This window comes from Sebastes fasciatus, chromosome 7 (genome assembly GCF_043250625.1).
Source record: "Sebastes fasciatus isolate fSebFas1 chromosome 7, fSebFas1.pri, whole genome shotgun sequence".
NCBI classification, from domain to species: domain Eukaryota; kingdom Metazoa; phylum Chordata; class Actinopteri; order Perciformes; family Sebastidae; genus Sebastes; species Sebastes fasciatus.
Window position 1 is genome coordinate 10471740 of NC_133801.1, and position 17547 is coordinate 10489286.

The window sequence follows — 17547 nt, forward strand, 5'->3', positions numbered from 1 at the left end:
GATTATTGAACAGGCTCATATAGCCACTGTATGGAAATCACTACACTTGCATTAATTGACCTGAGTGAACCTGATCTGCTGTTTTCCATTAACTTTCACTATACACCACTAGATGGCAGAGAGCCTCTATTGCATGCATATTATACAGTAGGTAATCTACTGCACTGCACATGGTGCAGTCATGCAGCAGTCCATCTTAAAGTGCCTTGGGTAGTAGTAACAGCAAATCTAGCACATGTGTTAGGGAACATGTACAGTATGAACATCTGGAACACCAGAAACTTGCACAATGCTAATAATTGAAAATGACTAACATACATTTGCCGCTAGCGACAGATGTTAATGATGGTTTCTACTCTGTATGCACAGCTTTCTATTAGCAGTGACATGAATGGAGTTCTGCCCTTAGCATTTATAAACCAGGCTCACTCGTATGCTGGTACAGTGTCAGCTGTGGGTCCAGTTTATCAGCTGAAATCAGAATGACAGTAGACATTTGTTGTGCTTTCAATCATAGGGATGTACAGTAAATGCTGTAACACTACTACTACTACTGCTACTACTACTACTACTAATAATAATAGTAGTAACAGCTTACTTATTTCACCACAGTCCTGATATTCTGGTGTGAATGTCGTAAAATCTCAAGTGATGCTCACCTGAATGCAGTGTTGTATCTTTTGAATAGTGATGTAGACCTCGTCCTCAAGGTCAGACAGTGAGAAAGATGAAAGAAGAACTGTGCAGCTGTCTGATACTAGCTGAACTCATTGCGGTGAAGGGGTGATTTTACTACCGTATGCTAATTCTGCTATTGTACATTGGCTCAGCTGTGTGTTCTCTTCTGCCTAAATCTGTGTGTTTTGCCTGCATGTTGCTGATACGGAGAGCAATCCTGTTTGCAGCAGGGTAGCGACCACAATCATACGCCTACCCTCCGTATTCAGTTCACTAGAATTGTCAGTTATTGGTGCTAACTGATTGTCTTGCCACCAAACCAATCTGACAAACAAAACATCCCTTTCAGCCCGTTTACAGCTCATCATTTTCAGTTCTGAAAGGTATCCATTATGTGTGGAGGGGGTATTGTTTCATACTGTAAAACCACCCTTTTTCACCCCCTCCTCATGCATTCAGACATGTTTAAAAGAGCACACAAAAGCTTAAGCTCCACGTTTCTACTCAGTTGTACAAACACCTAAAACACCTTACCTGTACTTTCCCTTCATAATATTTAAGTAGTCATTATATGTAAATTAGTTGTAGGCTACTTGTGTCGAAGAAAGACCCCAGTCACGTCATGCTCGATGGGCTGTGTTCACTTACACAACAGGGAGTTACATAATTGAATAGGATTTGTGTGAATCTGCGGGCTGTTTATATGACAACTGAAAATCAGGTCAGACTTTTCAGGAGAATCTATTGTACTGCAAGCACACCTTTGAACCCCCAAGTCCACATGTGTGCTCCAGTATGCTACAGAAGGAACATGTTATGTACAGTGCTGTCAACCAAAGCATCTTACGGTACAGTGAGTGTAGGTAGATCCTTTGTGAATTCAACTCCTAACCCTTGCACTGATCACACCGTGATGTACCAACTGAGCCCTACAAGCCCATTTATGCATGTTATCGTGACCAAATGAGCCCGTGGCTTCACCGAACAATAAGATTAATTTGAAATGCATTGCTTTGAACTTTCAGGCAGACCCCCAGTACACTAAGGACGCTGAATGCAATGGTTGTAATTTTACAAAGCAGCAATTTCATAGAAAAACACATGGCCTGTGATGATTGCTGCTCCACTGTGTAAGTGCAGTTTCATGCAGGCAGAAGCTCTGACAGTGTTATTACAGTATATCTCATTACACCATCTGCTCTCTGCTCTCAGCCTGCCGGTGCATGCAACATCCTAATTTAAAGCAGTTGTTTTCTAGTCATCATCCTCACACAGATCACATGACGATGTTTCACACTCTGCAATAGGATATCTAATACACATAAACACATCTATTTCATTTCATAACAGGTTGAAAAAAACCCATCTTTTATGCAGGTGATTGTTGCACAAAGGGGATCAGGAGCTGGAACATTTTATTTAAGGTGCCACAAGCCAAAGAAGCCGGAGAGACATTTCTTTCTACCTTGAGTCATTGACTTTATGATATCTGGAACACAGCAACCTAGTGAGGACACCCGAGGCCTCCTTTTTTCTCATCATTGTTAAAAAAAAATGAAGACGCACAATGTGGCTCTACGATGTGTCTGTGTAAGGAGCCCAGAGGACAGTTTGTGTGGGCAGAAGAGGCAGAAGAGGTACAGTACTGGATGCAGCCAGCTACCTAGAGAGAGGGCATCTGGCTTGGCTCACTGATAACTCCCCCACAGCCCAGAGAGCTGCCGTGAGTCAGGTGCTCATGAAAACACAACACTACCATGGGAACCGGGAGAATGAGTAGGAAATAAGAAGAGTGAGGGAGAAAAAAAAAAAGATAAGCTGCTTTTCTCTAGTGTGAGTTTTGCTATTTCTGCTTTTTCCTTCATAAAGCCCCTTTTCCTGACTCTCATGTGGGCACTGCATCCATGTGACGTTCAGTATGATTTCCATCCATTCCTCCCTACAGAGAGGCTTTGGGCTAAAAAAAACAAAAACAGTGTGTGATGCACGTAACAGTGTTCTTCCGTAACTGAAAAGAACAACTGTCGGAAATAGCAACAGACTGAAAAAAAACGGAGTAAAAAAATAGAAACAGACTAATTCGCAACACTTTATGCTAAGTAGTTCCATGTATCTGTTGCACAGCCCAAAAGGTCAGCCAACTCAGCTGATTTAAAGGCTAACACGGCATCATCGTTTCCTCACAGGCAGCCAAAGGAGCATTTTCTGATAGCGCAGTATTTGTTTTTGCTGTGAACTGATATCAGTGGAAATGGGCTGCTGAGATGTAAATTTGGGTATGAATGCCGGTTTTATAAAGTCATATAAAGTCATTGTGGAGTAAACCCTGGAGGAAACAGAACCTGTTTTGAGTGCAAGTTGAGCCATAAAAGTCAAGCCACATTTATAATCTTCCAAAGAAACAATGATTTAAGAAACAAATACCATATAAATTATATGCAGCAATCTGTCTGATTGGTAATGACACAGACAGATGACATATTCGGAGACCCAGCCAGGCAGAATAGGAGTTGGAGGTCGGAGAATTAACTGGGAGCTGATTTTCTAACCCATTCTGAATGACCTCCAAACACAGTATACAAATAAATATATACGTATACGAATACCGTTTATGTGGAGTGTGTGTTTGGATGTACTGATTTGTTCTGGCTCCATGTGCAGATCTCCAGGTTTGTATCGCTGAGCCACATAAGGCGGTTATCCCGCTCTACACATGGAGTGTGACTAGACAATCCTGTCCTCCTTCTGTTGTGCCAAAGAGGGTGGAGTTTTTATCCTGGCACCACTCTGTCTGTCAGTCTGTTGGTACATCTGTCTGCTTGTCCTCGAGGACTGGATGTCTGGAGTGTGTACAGTGTGTACTGTTCCTCCATAATACACGACCCAGTATTTTATTTTATTTTGTGACGCTGGAGATGGACTTCGCACATGCTGCAGCAGGCAGAATGGTGCGGATGTACAGGCAGTGTGTGTGTTTGTCTGTGATGTGGGGTGGGGGCGTAGGGTTCATGTTCTCTCTAATTCTAAAAAGCACGACAGACAAAGAAATAAAAGTCTAACTCAATGTCGTCAAAAGACTCCAAAGCAGAATAAGTCCTTTATTGTTAAAGTCCCTAAAAAAGTTTCAACTCTTGAGTAATCTTTCTATAACCGTACATATTCATGACAAAATAATTAACAATTCAGATATCATTTAATGAGTTTAATACTCAAAAACTCAGCTAATCTGTTTCATCAGGATGGTGTGGGCAGAGTATTTGGATTTTGTGTATGCGAGAAATGCCTGGATGAATACTAAATTAGCAAGTATGATCTTATTGGATATACTCAACTGCCCCAAAATGCACTGCATCTCTTCAGACTGTGCGAGGCAGACGTTCTGGCAGCAACAGAGTGTGCACAAATGAAAAAAACGCGGGAGCACACATATATATTTAATACGTTTAAATAACCTTCATCTGAAATAACCAAAACTGTTCAAACTTTGGCATACTAAATGACAAAGAGTGAATTGGATGACTGATTGTGAGTGGGTAGCACGGTCAACCATGCAGATCAAAGCAAAATTGAAAATGAATTTATAAAGACAGCCTTTTTTTTTTAATCCCCAATAAAACCAGACATAAAAGTAGAGTATCCACATCATCAGCTATAATAGTGTGGGCTCCCAGTCCATCCAATGTTCAGACCTTCCACCTCCACAGTAGTCGATAAAATTTTAACATTGGAATGAGTTGATTTATTGAAGGACAGACGCTGCCTCCTCCTCACTCTGGGAAAGAAGAGACGGCGAAAGAGAGTTGGATATAATGTTTGATCTGTACTCATTATTAATCTTTATCTATCATCCAGTTTTATGCAAAAACGCTGCTCATTGCAGCAGAATAGTTGTCATAAAAGATCTCACCAGAAGCAAAGAAGTTGTACCTTATTCACCTCATTCCTTAATGTGCTCTTTTACTACCGAATAGTTTTGTATTATAAATGTATACGACATTTACATGTGACTGATGTGCTGACACCAGCAGGGCACAACAGAGACAGTCCCTTATGTTTTTTGTTCCTTTATGGCAGTCTGAGAGCATTTGTTCTTCAATCAAATTGTTTGCTGACACATGGGAGCACTTCACTCATCAGGTCGTGTTGACTGTAAATCCAGACGAATGGTTGGAGAAGAGCGATGATGGGTCTGCCGTGCTGCGCGGGATCTTACTGTTATTGTTATACACAGATAAATAAAAGACTGTATGCATGCTGATAATGTAAGCTCGAGGCAAAAATCTTTCTCTGCCTCTGCCTCTATCTTTCTCTCCGAAATAGAGCTGCTTTGTATAATTGAGCGGCACATCACACTCTTATGGGAAAATGCTTTTTTGCTTGTAATGTGCACTTACATAATAATGTGTCGTCGCTTTTTCAATATCCAATCGACTTTTTTGGAGTAAGCTGAAGCCTTTTGTGCCTGTCAACCTCTCGATGTGGTAATGCCCACCCACGTTACCAAGAGGTCAATTCTCTCGTTCTCCCTCTCCCTGTCTGCCTGTGATACAGAGGCTTCTATAATGACCATACAAAACAATGTAAAAATACCGCCAGAAGTGGATGGTTTCATAATGCCTCGAAATGATTTTTTTCCTGTCTAAACGATATTCATAAGCGAATCCTCTGTGTGGGGCAAAAGAGCTCCTCTCCAAAATCCACTCGTCAGCACTGTCACGGTACTGGGAGTGTCTATTGTGTATACAGCTTTTACGCTGTTTCTGTGACTGGCGTTGAAGTTCTTTTTCTTATTCTAAATGAACTTTTGCTCTTTCAGATGACACACTGGGCGACATAAAAAATGCTGTGTGCCCTCCACTGCTGAGCAACCAAGATTTCTGTAGAATATTTGCTTTTTTATTGCTGTCATAGCTGTCTCTATGCATTTATTTCCCATGTTCCTGTCTCAGTTTTGCCACATGGAGAACAAGACTCTCACTGTACTGTAAGCTCAGTTTCTGCCATCTGGGGATAACTTGAGAGTGATTCAAGCCTTCTTCTCCCTGAGCCCTTAAATGACAGTGATAGATGATGTTGTTATTAGAAGCAGTGGAGCTCATCTACTGGCCCTATTTGATGATTTCTGTGAACTTAACCCCCTTTTTTTAGCCTGCTCCATAAAAGGCACATGCAGTTGGAAAGAAATGGTTGTACTCCCTCCAAGTCAGTGCAGCTCTGTAGTCTTTTGCTTTATACCAACGGCCACAAGCTGAGCTTAAGATCATATATTCTCCCTATATGTTAGGCTGGAACCAGAGGAAAGGTACAGAAACTAGTCTGAGCCAAACATGATTAAATAAGAGTCAGGGTCCAGCGGGTAACATCAATATGCTCAGTAGAGTGAGGGCTACACATATATAGTAATCCACTCTCCTGCTTTATTTCACCTCCCTACAGATTATTTAAAAAGAGACCATATCATCTGAATTTATTCCATCCTGTTCAAGAGGGAGAAAATGTGCTACTGTAAGCAGTTGAGGGACAGGACCGTGATTAGCTGGCCCTATGCTAACGCTGGCTTGTGGCAATGAAAAAGACCTCGGTAAGAGATTGTCTGCTGCATGTTTTTATGTGTGTGAGAGAGAAAGAGCAGCAAGCCGGGAAATCTACACTCACCGGCCACTTTATTGGGTACAAGGTGTACCCAATAAAGTGGCCAGTGCTAGTACCGGGTGGTTTTCTGCTGCTGTAGCCCATCTGCTTCAAGGTTGGACGTGTTGTGCGTTCATAGATGGTATTCTGCATACCTTGGTTGTAACGAGTGGTTATTTGAGTTAGTGTTGCCTTTCTATCATCTCCAACCTCTCTGCCCATTCTCCTCTGACCTCTGACATCAACAAGGCATTTCCGTCCACACAACTGCCGCTCACTGGATATTTTCTCTTTTTCGGACCATTCTCTGTAAACCCTAGAGATGGTTGTGCGTGAAAATCCCAGTAGATCAACACTTTTTTAAATACTCAGACCAGCCCGTCTGGCACCAACAACCATGCCACGTTCAAAGTCACTTAAATCCCCTTTCTTCCCCATTCTGATGCTCGGTTTGAACTTCAGCAAGTCGTCTTCACCACCTCTAGATGCCTAAATGCATTGAGTTACTGCCATGTGATTGGCTGATTAGCTATTTGTGTTAACAAGCAATTGGACAGGTGTGCCTAATAAAGTGGCCGGTGAGTGTATATACCTTCTTATCATAAGGCACCAAATTGAATAAAACCTTAAGCCAGCATTGCTTTATATCTCGGTGACTTAGAAAACAAACAAAAAAATGTGGGTGTCAATAACTTAATAAGATCTAAAAGTTCTGTAATGTAATGCGTATGTGTTGTGCCCGGTGACCAGAAGCAAGGCAACAATAAATCGTGTTTTGGGTGTCTACAAAACAGCTTACGGTGTGATTCTAGGTCATGATGCAAGGGTGACTTTCCCTTGTCAGGTCAGGTGCCAATGAATCCTGAGGACCTGTGTTTGCATTTTAATGTAAATTTATGGGACTAGTCTTGTAATTTGTTTCTTGTTGAGAAATATTATATTTTTCAATTCAAGGAATTAATAAAATACTACTAAATGCTCTACTAGTCTGCAGATAAAAAAACACTTTTCTTGATGTCCCCCCTTTTTTTCTTGTTTGCTAAGACTGTGCTGATGGATATTGATTCCTGTAAGTGAATATTGCAAACCTACTAACATTTTGAACAGAATAGTTTCAAGTTAGTGTTTGTGGCAAGTCAAATAAGTCCATCTGTCCTTCTTGCATAAAATCGAATAACTTGTTACATTATGCACTAAAAGTTATTACATATTTGCTCACGTTTTTCTTATATTAGTACTTATTATTATTATTAGATTATTACAATATCATTTGTATTACATTTCTTTATTACAACATGCACACTTATTACATTATCTGCAGTTGAGTGTCGACATGCCTGGATGAGCATCTGGGCCACATCCTTCTACTCTACTGATTCGATGTTTGCTGAGAATGACAGTTTGTCATCTTGGGTCACACTCAGGTTCTTTGCTTCCCCAGTTGGCATCACCTCAGTATTGTTAATGGTTTGGGTGGTGCCTTAACATCCACTCCGAGATATGGGTCACACAAACAGTGATGCGTGTCGGATGGTGGGAGAATAGTTGGGTATCATCAGCATAGCAGTGGTAGGGGAAGCCAAGAGAGTGCGTGACAACACCAAGCGACCTTGTGACCCGTCAGGTGAGATGCAAACGGATAGAGACACCCAAACCCTTTAATGGTCACTCACCCAAACAACATTTGATTAAAGCCAAGACAGAATGTCCCCAGAAATGAAGAAGGAAATGTCAACTAATCATATCACCAATGCCTAGTTATCATGTACAGTAAAATAATAATAGTTTTCCATTATCATGGCAATAGAAGCTAAATTAATCTTTTATTTAACACTTTTCTCCACAATTCCTTCCACGGTTCTGTGCAGGAAGTGGGCTGCTGTGAACTTCAGAGAGTGGCAAAAAGTATGTATATATTTTGAATCCCTTAAATGTGAATATTTACGAGTTTAAAACAACACTTATTAATATATGCAGAATCCAGATTACACCTTCCCACGGTGGAAGAGGAAAGTAAGTTTGAAAAGAGAGAAGGAAAAGCCTGAATGTATTGCAGACAGACAAAGGTAGATTATTTAATGACACCACACAGACATGGGATACATTTTTTAATCAATTTGCCAGAAAATATCTCTAAATCTCATCCAGAATACATAATGATGGCTCTGTTATTATCGTGTAATACAGTTTCATAATGATGGTTCTAAATTTTTACCTGGATTATAAGCCATACCAACGAAGTACCAGCTGTCTGTTAGTTGTTCGAGCTGGCGGCTGTGTGAGAGCTGTCAGTTTTACTGTTCAGTTGTCACTAGTCTCAGTCTCTTTTAGCTTAAAACCCTCCTCACTGGTGTGTCTGACTTGTCAGTGTCCAAGTCGTCACCTACAGTATGCTGGAGTTGACAGATTTAGAACTCTTTTACACCAAGGACCTGTGTTCGATCCATGTTTCCCAAAGCATGACTGAAAGACGCACGGACCAGACACAACCGACCCTTTTTCAAGACGAGCAAAAATGAAATGCAAAATTGGGTCCATTTCCATGACCATTTATCTCAACTGAAATAATCAATCAATAAACCTAATATCTATCTTAATTCAAACACAACCCACATAGTCTGATCCTATACTACTTTGTAAAATTGGTGTGATTTTGTTCATTCACATTGAGGCTGACTGTTACAGTTTAGTTGGTTGTGGACGACTTATTGCATGCTTTTTGTGAAAGGCAGAATGAGTAGGATTTGTCGGTCGAAGTTTGTGAACACAACATTCAACGTTGGTTAGGTTCATCACTATGAGCGACCCCTTTTAGTTGATGCATTGTTATTATAGATATAACGATTATAGCTATCAATGGCATTTTAATGGAAATGCATCTCTTATTTGAGCTACTCTTTTAACCCAACATGCACAACTGTGGTTGGATTTCTGTTCATTAAGTGGAAAAATAAAACACCAGGAGAATCAAGAGAGGGGATGGCTCACAGTAGAGTTTGATTTGGAAACTAGGTAACCAGAGAGGGGTGGGTTGCACACACTGACACACATACAGAGTGGAAAAGATCAGATTTTCACATTTGACAGCCGTACCAGTTTTGATTAATTTCATCATTCTATTCCGATCTGTTCGGTGTGTATTGATGAAGCCATATCTCTGACTTTCTCTGTGTCTCAGTTTTCCGATTTAATCTTTAGATCCTCATAATGTGGGACAAATGTGCTTTCTTATAGCTTTAGGGTGTATTCTGTCCCACCACCCCCCCACAGGAATTACACGCCTGGGTTATATAGCTCGTGGCCAGGCCTAGTTTTGCCTTGAGGATAATCAATTTTTAAAAAAGGATTCTAAAATGAATCAGTTGCCAGTGAAAGGAGGCCAAGATATGAGTGATAAATGTAATGTTTCCTTGAAATGGTGAAGCCTTGAGGCTGCATTTTGGACCAGTTGAGACAACGCTGGCTTATAGGCAGGAATGAGATAAAAGCACGGATAACTTTCTTTACGGGCAGCAGAGCATAAAAAAGGTTTTATTTCTGAGATATTTCTTGATTAAGAAAGCAAGGCTGCAGCAAAACAAAGGTCTGTATCAAATAGATTTAGAGCTACGAGCTTTCCATTGACACTCATCAACAGGAATTATGTATTGTCCTAATGCATTAAACCCCACTTATCTGGTGTTAAAAGAAGGAGAAAATTAACTCTGTCTGTTGTCTAAATACTACTACTAAGTACTATACTGTACAGCTGCTAAGCTTTTTTTCAGTCCTTATGTTGCAAGAGGTTTGGGAATTTAGATTCCCAGGAGTCACAGTATATACTGTAGAGTCTATATGTAATGTGTGTGTGTGTGTGTGTGTGTGTGTGTGTGTGTGTGTGTGTGTGTGCGCGCATACGTCCTAGTCCATGCTAATTAATTGGGACAGGAACCAAGGGAGAGTGGATCTCCAGCTGCTCTTCCCCGCCTCTGTACCCCTGGGTTAACTCACTCCTCTGAGACCAATACACATGCATACACATGCACATGCACACACACATTCACACCCACGCGCACATACACACACAGAGAGACGCATAAGAAAATGTGAAAAATAAAGAGAAAGGGGGTGCCGGTGGGAGGGAAAGGGAACAAGAGGTTAAGACTGATAGAGTTTAGAAGAGGAAAAATGGGAGTGAAAAGTGACATTTGCAACTCCACATAGACCACAGAACTTGCTGTCAGAATCTTATTGAGAAAACAGCCCCCAGGATACTACTATGGGAGCTTGGTACTGAATACAAAACTGCACTGGACTGTCACTGCAGTGATCAATGACACTTTGACTTTGGGGCTTTTTGCCAGCCAAGATAACCAACTGAATATAATTGTAGCCTAATGGAGCTCCCGTTTTCCTGTGGTGATGGTGATATGAGCTCACCATGGTATTTGGGGTATTATTTGATTTTTACAAATTTGATTCCAAGATATTGCACTCTATTTCATATCTGTTCTAACTTATTCTTTTTTTAAGTGACAGACCTACTTACTCTTCAGGGGGCTATTTCTCAAGTAGTATGTTGGTCTACTAGTGCAGTTCCAGTAGATAACCACCTTAAAGACAGACACAAAAGATTTGTTTCATTTTCTTGCCAGCCCTACACAGCAGCAGATACCAAATTTAACCCCAAAGGGTAAGTTGGAAAAAGATGTTTTTGTAAAAATTGGCCCCTCTGCAGCCATTGCACGTAAGCAACAACAAAGCTCTGTGCAAGACCTAATTTGTGCAACCACATGTTGGTGATGCATAAATCTCAACGTTTTACAATGAGAAAATTGTCACTGTACCCAACATTAGAGTGAATGTGAAAATTGCTTGCAGACTTTTTCAAGCAAGCCTGTAAACTCCAAAATAACAATGCTGTATAAAATAATGAAAAGCCTTCTCCACAGTCCACACCAACTCTGCATCTTTCCGTGAAGGAACATGGGTAGTCATTAGTACTAACCCAGTATCAGTTCCAGAGCCTGGCTCATTAAAGGAGCATTGCCTGAAGTAATGACCATGTTGGCACGCGCTATCTGCATCAAATACGCATACTTTCCTTTTTCTCTGCCGTTGATTTGGTCCCATATCCTTTTGCTTTTTCTCCTGGCAGCTGCCTCAGGAGTCTGACAGCCTGTGTTATAGCACTGTCCTTAGTTTAGTTTGTCACGGCAGCCTTGCCAGGCTCAGTGCTGTAAAAAATAGATATATAGAGCAACGAGGATCAATGAGGTATTTTCTTAGACAGCTCTCCGGCAGGTAGACCTGACCAAGCTTTACTTGGCAGAGAGAGAAATGGTACTGTAACTGCAGAAGGCAAACATGAATTTCAATTTTACACTTCGGTACAACTAAATATTGCAGATGAGGAGCTGAACAAGTTCATTTGAAGTTTTAGGATGAGAAGTGTTTTTAAAATCCATTATCTTAAGACAGCATGTCTGAACATCTTATGCTTTTGCAGTAAATGACTGTAGAGGATATTATTAATTTAGTCCGGTGCATAATATTCTGACTAAATCATTGATATTGAATACATTTGCAATTATGTTAGACAGTCAAAACATTTAAAAATGTAGATCCTTCATTTTTTTCCTCTTCTGAACCTGCAATTACTTCTCAGTTTTATAAAGTATATGTTCAGAGGTAGCCAACTGTAACGGTGGGAAAAATTGGCATCTGGTGCAGAATTTCAGACGTCCCATATTTCTATTTGAGCTACCATGCAAGTGATTGACAGCTGTCACAGAGAGACAGAACTACACAGAGAGAGTAGTGACTTTGTATGTTAGGAAAGACTAAAATTTAGAGGCAAATGTTTGAGTGGAGGGTGAAATCAGGGTCGTTAGACAGGCTCCCTGCAGCGTTGGGAGGCCAAAGTAGCCCCTTAACCTCAGCTCAGCTCACTATATCAAAACACTGGCTAATAAAAGCTCAGCCGCGGGGGCATATTACATTCTGATAGCCCTACATCAAAGGGCCGCTGTCAGCTGTAGCTGCTTTATCCATTAATTAGAGTTCGAATGGGAGGGCCACTGTTGAAAAAAATAGAGATAGGCTGTCATTTTCTTTAGCCAATTGACTTTGTTAGAAGAATGCCGGTGTCAAAAGAATCGCTGAATTGAAAATGTGAATGAGTTGGAGCTCTCGGGCTGTGGCCCATTTAATGATAGTGTCATGGGGGGGGGGGTTAGCCAGTTCAACTCAGCAAGCACTTACAGTACAGCAGTAGGCTGGTCGGATGGGAACCACGCAGTCAATTATATATTTTAAAAAAGACAGCAGCTTCTTAATGGGGATTTACCAAATAGTGTTCATTTGTTTTTTACCGTAGAAAGCAGTTATTTACCATTATTAAACCATTTTGGCACTTCTGCTTAAACACAGCTGTCAAGCCGAGCAGAGGAGACAGACAGTTACTCTGAACTAAAGAGAGAGGTGAAGTGTCAGTGTCACGCTGTGCATAGTGAACTACACAAGACTGACTGTGACAGTCAGTAGACACTTTATACAGCAGTCCCTTCTGAAATGTCTCTCCCCGTCCCTCTCGCCCCATCATTTTCTGGACAGAGAAGAAATGGGTATAAAGCTCCCTTGTTTATAGAAAAGTTGTATTTATGTTCATTAGGTTCATTTCATGATTTATTTCTGCACTGTATATCCATTTGAGAGTAAGAAGCAAAGTGATATAAAAAACAAATGCATCCTCATCCCTAAACATTAAGGGTTTGTTGGAAAGAGTTGAGAATTTTAACCCAGGGGCAGCAGAGTGCCTGTCGTGCTTGATGTGCTATCCATCTTGAGTTAGTATCTAGGTTGAGGCTGAAGCAGCTAACTGTACTGTACTGTATGTACTAGAGGGTGAAGGAACAGATGCCAGATGCAGACAAGCTGCAGCAAAAAGGATCAGACAATGCAGATGTTTTCTGGGGTTTTAATCGAGTCTTGCCTGGCACATTTATGATTGCTGCATTGCTGTTTCGTACTGTTTTATATCATTTTTGGATGTGCTATTAAATCCGATTCACTACCGCTTGATATCCATAGCCCATCTAAAAAGCAGTTTAAGCCAATTTGCAGCCAAAGGTGCATATTTAAGCACACACAGTGTCAGGATGTCTATTTACTGTTATGTTAATATGAGCATTTACAAATTTCACTTTTAAGAAAAATTGCAGCTTTAATAATATAAACTGGTGTTACCCCGAGATATAAATCTTTTTGTCAGAGGAGCTGTCACATTTTTGAAATATAGTACCATTTATGTATTCAACGCAACCAGCGTCTGAATAAATTGGTTGAGAAACTGTATTTCTTGGGCCATGAAGCCTTCACAACGCAGATCACACCAATGCTATGTGTGGGCATGAATTTCAACCATTTAGAGCTGGCACACAGAGCGAAGCAGACCGCGCTGATGGAGAGTATTACCTTTTCAACTGGAAGGAGCTGAGACAGTTATGTGATGATTCTGTCTGTGCCAGCAGGAAAGTGTCTGGTCTGGTCTCTGATCAGCTCAGAACTTGATTTACTCGCTGACAATATGAAACAGTTTGAAACAAGCTTCATATCATAATATCACATGTTTACCTAACAGTAGTTTATAAATGGATTTTATGATGATTGCAAGTTAAAAGTCTCAATTTTGGATTATGCCGCCCACAATCTTGCCACAATATGCCATAATCTTGCTGCACCAACAGACAATATGTACAATAGGTGCTGCATTTTTTCTGTTAGTAAATAAAATCTATTTATTTCCCTTCCCCCTTTAAGAACCCTTTCAAATCCAGTCGTACAGTGTCATAAAAAAGGTGTCAGACACTGTCACCAAGGTCTCACGTGAGCTCATCAAGTCACATGACATTTTCCTGATGATGCTGTCATACGGCAGATGGCTGACAGCCCCTTCAACCATAACATCTACCCAGCGGGGATATGTGCGGATTAAGAATGACATTAACAAGAGCCATCAAGGGGCATTTGTCAGATGGAGCAATGGTGTTTTGCAAATTGCAAAACCATGTGACACCATTGTTGCTTTATCATCATTCTGAATGCCAGCTTGATGCAGCACAGAGGCTGAAGCAATTAACTGTAAGACATTGTCTTTTAAGGGAGATTAATTAAAATAAATTCTGGTTGAGTGGCCACAAGATGGTCCCAGATGCATGACATACAGAGGCAAATATGACTCCTTTGCTCTTTGATGAAAAAACGGATTGGTTGAATAAATCTTAGTGAAAAGCAGTTCTCCGTTTCTAATTTAGGAGCGCTTGTCCCACAGGAGGTCTGCTTGTGTAATAGCGGAGAATACCCAGAATACTAGGAGCCATCCAATCCTAATTAAAGACCTTTTACAGCTGAGTCCTCATATAAATGCATGCAGGGACACACATACACAGGCAGCCATGCAAAGACAGGCTCAAACACAGACGCAGACAAGGCCAGGGCTGGCTGCCATGGTGGCACAAATCTACAGGGACTGTGAAAACACCAAAACCACAATTCTCAAGTCTCAAATTTAACATATTCTTTAAGCACTGCTATGAATATAATGAGCCGTGTTCCAAATGAGGATCAGTGATGCTAAAAACCTTTCAGCATCATTAAAAACATCACAATTTAATCACAGCTTTTGCGCTCCAAACCAATTGTCTTTTCTTAAATTAAAAGAATAGTTTGATGTTTGGGGAAATACGCTTATTCCCTTTCTTGCCAAGAGTTAGATGAGAAGAATGATACCACTCTCATGTCTGTATGATAAATATGAAGCTAACACCCCAGCAGCTGGTTAGCTTAGCATAGCTTAGCATAAAGAATGGAGGGATGGTCCTCTGTCTGAAGGTAACAAAAACTGCCTACCAGCTCCTCTAAAAGGTTGTTCTACGAAAAGACGATGCAATGCGATTTGTGCGTGGGAGGGTAAAAAAATACAGGACTTTCAACCAGGTGACCGGTGTTTGTACTCCGTGTGAGTCACATAACTTCCGCATTTAAGTAACGCCACTTCCACGATCTTTTTCTAAACTAGGACTAAGACCTAACTAACTAAGTAGTTTTGCTGCCTAAACCTAACCAAGTATTTCAAGCGTATAGTTATTTTAACCCAAACCACAATCTTTTCTTAAACCTAACCAAGTTGTTGTATGCATGTAACAAGCGGAAATTGACACATGTTGCTGGACATTCGTAGGAAAACTAACGAAAAATGAGGAATAACTTTTAGTAAGATATCATACAATGGTTCATTGTATGGAGATACGTTGCCTCTGAAGGACACTAATTAACACGTTATATCTCATTTGTGTAATCCATAAAAAAGTGTAAAAACAATACATTGTATATGTACATCCTGGTAAGAAAGCAAATAAGCCAATTCCCCAAAATGTCGAGCATGAAAGTAAAACTTGCTATTCATTGGAAAACATTCTTTAATACAGACTGCACCTTGCCTCATCAGCTGTAAAGGTGTCAATCAAGATGGCAGCATATTATGGTATCCTAAGGGGCAAAAGCTGATTTTACAGCCCATCACAACGGTAGCAGTACGCTAATAAATGGCATATCAGTGGACTGAAGGATTCACTAAACATTATTCATCGTCTCCTGAGAGCCATCATGAGATTGCTATAATGGGGTTTTTGCCTGATTAGGTGGTGTAGAGTGTGGGAGATATGAGGGATGAGGTTTCATTATGCAACAGATTTGAAAACTTTGACCTGCATGACTTGATGGGCCCATATACGGCCTAATCTGCCGAGCCACCAGGAAGTGACCCTTGAGGATTTCTGAGGACTTTTTAAGATACATTTTTATCCATCTCATTTGATGTTCAAGATTACAAATTGCGGTGCCATATGATAATATTGGAAAGTAATCAAACTGTGAATCAATTGTGAATGTGAAAAAATCAATACCAGGGATATCACTGCCTGAGGCAAAAACCAATCTCTAAAACCACAAAAATCCCAATTCTGATCTCTCATTGGTGCAGCAATAAAAAGCACCATTAACTTAAAGCATAGAATGATGTGAAGCAGGGAAACTGCCTTTTCTGTGCTAAAATTGAGAAACATAGAGACCAATGAATGACCAGAGATTTAATTGTTTGGCATTATGCAATTGTCATCAAAATACATTTAGACCACACTTCCATGCTCTGTTTTCAGCATCACATGGACAAACTAACATGCAGTGAGGAAACAGTTAACTGCACCATGGGGACTAATGCAAAATGTTTGAAAAGCTGTCATTGTGAGAATGGCTTTTTTTTTCTTTTACATGACCCTCATTTGTTTCACATGGCCTCAGGTGTCTCAAGTATTGCTTTTTTTTTAACAAAGCCTTTGGGTAAAGGAGGTTTGCTGCATAATGCTTGGCACCTCTGAGTTCAGCTTCAAGGCTATTCCTTTCACTAACACAAGATCAACAACAAAGTGTGGCGTTATCACATTTTACCACCTTTTTGAAGAGAAGTGCTGATGGAAACCAGGATGTGATACCAGGATCCACGCAATAAGCATTCTTTGGATTTACTTAGAAACGGATTAACCGGTACGTAACATATACTGTATAAGCTGCTGGTTTCAGCTAAAGAATTACACACAACATGCCTCTAATGCTACTATAGAATGTATGGACCCATCATTATACATTTGCATTTAAATCTGAAATTGATAGATCCAATTATTTATTTTTTTTCTCAAATAAATGCATTTTGTCCACTTGTTAAAGGAGAACTCCACCAATTTTACACAACAAATAAAAGGAAAAAAGCCAAAGAATCCTGCACACTGTCCATCACTTTATTAACACAATCCTCAGACCTTCATCAGCCAATATAGAACAATGTGTGGATCCTTTTCTTGTCTGACATGGTATAAGAGTACAACATTAAATCAGTTAAGTGGTCTTTTAAAACAGAAAGATGTCACCTAAAAGAATTAATCCTTGATTTTAAAATTTGATTCTTCCCAAGTTTCCTTTTTTCAGACTAATCCAGATGCTTACAGAGTATTGATGTCAGAGCTTTAAAAGCTTACCACTGGAAAACAACTTGCGTTGATTTTAGGAATAGTGTAAGCTCCTCTTAATTAGAAACAGTGAACAGCTTTCCTTTTCTCCCCCAACTAACACCTCATCATTTCAAGCTTTTATGGATGATTTTGAAGCTATTGGAGATTTTTTAGGCTTGATGACTGTCCTTGCTTG